The sequence below is a fragment of the Leptonychotes weddellii genome, unplaced genomic scaffold (assembly GCF_054177405.1).
Source record: "Leptonychotes weddellii isolate Sample4059 unplaced genomic scaffold, ASM5417740v2 HiC_scaffold_10466, whole genome shotgun sequence".
NCBI classification, from domain to species: domain Eukaryota; kingdom Metazoa; phylum Chordata; class Mammalia; order Carnivora; family Phocidae; genus Leptonychotes; species Leptonychotes weddellii.
The window spans coordinates 2,590-7,422 of NW_027681444.1; the positions used below are offsets into that span (position 1 = coordinate 2,590).

Below are 4,833 nucleotides of genomic sequence, written 5' to 3' on the forward strand. Positions count from 1 at the left end.
GTCTGCTTCTCCCTCTGACCCTCCTCCCTCTCATGTTCTCTGTCTCTCATTCTCTCTCTCTCAAATAAATAAATAAAATCTTTAAAAAAATAAATAAAAATAAAAATCTTTTAACTCTAAAAAAAAAAGGGGGGGCTCCTGGGTGGCTCAGTCATTAAGCGTCTGCCTTTGGCTTGGGTCATGGTCCCAGGGCCCTGGGATCGAATCCCACATTGGGCTCCTTGCTCAGTGGGGAGCCTGCTTCTCCCTCTCCCACTCCCCCTGCTTGTGTTTCCTCTCTCACTGTGTCTTTCTCTGTCAAATAAATAAAATTAAAAAAAAAAAAGTGGCTAATACAATGTCTCTACTGCTAAAACAAAATTAAATTTACAGTGGAAATCTCCATGAGTCCACATGAATTCTGCACACCAGGTCTCCATCTCCTCGCTTCTTCCATATTTTTCTTTTTCACCTTAGGCTTTCATAGTATCTTTCATCTGTACTGAAATAGCCTCCTAACCAGTTTCTCTTCTTTAATCTCATTCTCCTCCAATCCATATATCACTTTTGCAGCTAATATATTCTTTTCCCTACTTAAAACCAGTCAATGGCTCCCCAACCTATAGGTGTAGCATTCAGGGCTCTTCATGATTTGGCCTTCACCCTCTCTCCAGATTCATCTACCACCACTTCCCACCTCATACATCATGTTTCAACAAAAGTGAATTACTTACAGTTCCCAAAATACACCAAGGTGTTTCAACAATCCTGTGCATTTATCCAGGCTGTTACGTCTCCACTACCCCAGCAGTAAACCAATCATTCCCTCTTCACTTTCTATATTTTTCTATTACTACAGTTAAAACATTCATTCAACCCACATTTACGGAGCACCTCTATGTGCCAGAGTGCTAGGTACTAGAGATCCAACAGTTAATTATAGTCCTTATCCTGATGGAATTTATAATCTAATGAGGACTAAAGACATTAAACAACTGATAATAAATGTGGTTAAGGATTACAAAGGAAGTAATACAGTATATAATGGAAATGTGTATTAGATGGAAGCCAGGAGAAAGGGAGGGAGTTATAAAGAGAAATACTACACGCATTTGTTTACACGTTGGTATTCCTCAATTAGTCTGAGCTTTTTTTTTAAATGTTAGTTCATGTCTTTTATTATTAACCCATATACAATTACTTGTCTTCTGGTTTGTTGAAGCAATAAGTCAGACAACATTTGCCACAATAATGTCTGTCGAAGTGGCTAGCCATGAAAATTCCAGCAGCATGCTCATCTGAAGGGCACGCCCGATGAAGGCGACTGATTTTGCCATTCTTATAGTATTTCAGGATGGCCAGTTTAACCTTCTTTCTCTTATGCTTATTCTTCCTGGGAGTGGTATAAGACTTCTTCCTTTTCTTAGCACCACCACGAAGTCTCAACACAAGATGAAGAGTGGACTACTTTTGAATGTTGTAGTCAAAGTGCGTGCCTTTGCTGAGATCAGTCCCTGCTCATCAGGAGGAATTCCTTCCTTATCCTGAATCTTGGCCTTTACATTTTCTATTGTATCTGAGGGTTCAACCTCAAGAGTGATGGTCTTCCCCGTAAAGGTTTTCACGAAAATCTGCATCTTAGAGGCAGTTCCACCGCAGATGGCAGATCGGAAAGGAAAGCCTAGTCTCAGCTTCTTAAAGACCAGAATTATGCCATCTTTTATCAATAGCCAGGACAGTAAATAGTAATGTACAGTAATGTGCATTGATTGTTTACAAAGATGGCTGCCCTAATCACTGAGGTCAGGTGAATGCAATAATCTTAATGGCCAGGCCATTAAGCCAAGTCCTGAACTAATAATGTCTGAACTAAAGCGCGCAAACAGGCAAAGGAGAGAGTTAAAGGGAGATGGATACTCCTGGAAAAGGGAAGAATAAATTTGAGAAAGGGAGGAAAAGACAAAAAGAACGAGACCATTCAAATTATGAGTTTGGCAAGTTTTAAAAAAGAAAAGGAAGTCTGGGATTAACCATGCAAAGACATTGATCAAAAATGGAGAAATCAGATTTTAAGTAGTATTACAGTATGGTATGAATGTTATCCCCTTTGGCATTTTTGAGAGGCTGGAATAAAGATTTAAATTACTTTTCAACCTAACTGAAATGTTAGGCTGGTGCTTCCTCTGAATGGAAGAGAGGAGATATATCACAAAACATTCCAGGTTAATAATGAAAATAAAAGAACAATAGATACCTGCACTAAGGGTCTTACATGTACTAATTCATATAATTCTCTCAATAGCCTTACAATGGGGTTAATATTCTTCTTCCTGCTATACAGATTAGGAAACTGTCCAGGGTCACAAACTGTAAGTAGACAGGGCTAGAATTGGAAATTCAAGCAGTCTGAGTCTAGAGCTCCCAAAGAGTGAGCAACACTTCCCTATTTTATAGCATTCTCTATACTCAAGCACTTAAGCATTACACTAATAAAACCACATAAATATAGTTTAATTATTCTAAAATACCAACAACTTTAGCATATAAAATAAAATGAAACATGTATGGCATGACTTTAATTCTCTTTAATTTCTTCTCCCCTTGGGGTACCTGGCTGGCTCAGTCAGTAGAGCATGCGACTCTTGATCTTGGGGTTGTGAGTTTGAGCCCCACCCCTTTGGGTATAGAGATTAGTTAAAAATAAAATCTTTTAAAAAAAAATTTCCTCTCCCCTTCAGAGCCCACCATAGAAACTAAGAACCTTTTTTTTTATATATAAGATTTTATTTATTTATTTGACAGAGAGACAGTGAGAGAGGGAACACAAACGGGGGTGTGAAAGGGAGAAGTAGGCTTCCCACTGGGCAGGAAGCCCGATGAGGGGCTCAATCCCAGGACTCTGCGATCATGACCTGAGCTGAAGGCAGATGCTTAACAACTGAGCCACCCAGGTGCCCCAGAAACTAAAAACCTTAAGATAGCTTCCTTTCCAAAGTTACTTTTGAAAGTAAATTATAGTACAGTCCAGATTTATACAGTAATGTTCATAAAAGTAACTCATGACTAGGTCTTTATCAAGTAACTAACTCCACAGATTATGCTGCTTTACACCCAGATGTCAGAGATCAGAAATCATAACACTTTAAAAAAGAGAAAAATGGGGCACCTGGGTGGCTCAGTCAGTTAAGCATCCAACTATTGGTTTCAGCTCATGGTCTCAGGTTCCTGCGATCTAGCCCTGTGTCAGGCTCCGTGCTCTGCGGGGAGTCTGCTTGAGATTCTCTCTCCCTCTCCCTCTGTTCCTGTCCCCCAAGCTTGCTCTCTAATAAATCTTAAAAAAGAGAAAAATACATTAAAAAATATAAAAATGGTTTGGCATTATTTTAAAAGTTAAATCTTTTAATTATTAAACCATATGGTGAAATATAAAGCTAAGAAATTATATATAATATAACTAATAATAATGTTCAGAATCCAGCTACTTTTTTCTACCTCTGGAGCTTCCACCCTTGTCCAAGGCACCATCATCCCTCAGCTTGTTTACTTCAGTAGCCTCCTAACCACTTTCTCCACTTCCACCTTTTCCTATCCTCCACCAGCAGCCCGAATGATCCTTTTAAGCCAAGGATCATAATACATCACTGTTTAATACACTTGGATGGCTTCTCATCTCAGTCAAGTTTTTAAAAGCCAAGTTCTTACAATGTCCTATATGGTCTTCCCTGCCACCCACATTACTTGTTTTCATTTTTTTTAAATACATATCACATTTTTTTTAATTTTAATTTATTTAAATAATCTCTACACCCAACAAGGGCTCGAACTCATGACCCCAAGAGCAAGAGTCACATGCTCTTCTGTCTGAGCCAGCCAGAGGCACCTACTCATCTTCATTACTTTTCCCTTATTCCACTCCAGCTACACTAGTCTCCTAGATGATCCCTGAACACAAGACAGAGATGCTCCTTCCTCATAGTAAGCCATCTGGTATTCCCTCCACCTGGCACATTCCCCAACCTCACACTTCCCAAAGATCTATGTGCCTTGCTCCCTTACTTCAAGTCAGGCCCTCCCTGTCCTCCTATTTAAAATAGTACTCCTTTTTTCCATCTGGGCTGCCGACATGCCATCCAGACTGAGGAAGACCCAGAAACTTCGGGGCCATGTGAGCCACGGCCGCATCGGCAAGCATCAAAAGCACCCAGGAGGCCGGGGTAATGCTGGTGGCATGCATCACCACGGGATCAACTTCGACAAATATCACCCAGGTTACTTTGGAAAAGTTGGTATGAGACATTACCACTTAAAGAGGAACCAGAGCTTCTGCCCAACTGTCAACCTTGATAAACTGTGGACCTTGGTCAGTGAGCAGACACGGGTAAATGCCGCCAAAAACAAGACTGGAGCTGCTCCTATCATTGCGTGGTGCGATCAGGCTACTACTAAGTTTTGGGAAAGGGAAAACTCCCAAAACAGCCTGTCATCGTGAAGGCCAAATTCTTCAGTAGAAGAGCAGAGGAGAAGATTAAGGGTGTCGGGGGAGCCTCCGTTCTAGTAGCTTAAAGCCGCATTGGGGGGGGTTCATTAAATGCTAACAAGTGCTTTTAAAAAATACAATGAAATAAAATAGTACTCCTTGTGTTGTTGATTGTAGTCATTCTGACAGGTGTGAGGTGATATCTCATCATGGTTTTGATTTGCATTTCCCTGATGATCAGTGATGTTGAACATCTTTCCATGTGTCTGTTGGCCATCTGGATATCTTCCTTGGAGAAATGTCTGTTCTGCCCACTTTTTAACTGGATTGTTTGTTTTTTGGGTATTGAGTTTTAGAAGTTCTTTATATATTTTAGA

General features: G+C 40.2%; 2 pseudogenes; one reads left to right on the forward strand and one right to left on the reverse strand.

The window, feature by feature from the left end:
* Positions 1-1,127: 1,127 nt before the first annotated feature.
* LOC102728080 (ubiquitin-ribosomal protein eS31 fusion protein pseudogene) lies at positions 1,128-2,531 on the reverse strand (annotated as a pseudogene).
* A 1,571-nt stretch (positions 2,532-4,102) lies between these two features.
* LOC102727775 (large ribosomal subunit protein uL15 pseudogene) lies at positions 4,103-4,557 on the forward strand (annotated as a pseudogene).
* The last annotated feature ends 276 nt before the right edge of the window (positions 4,558-4,833 follow it).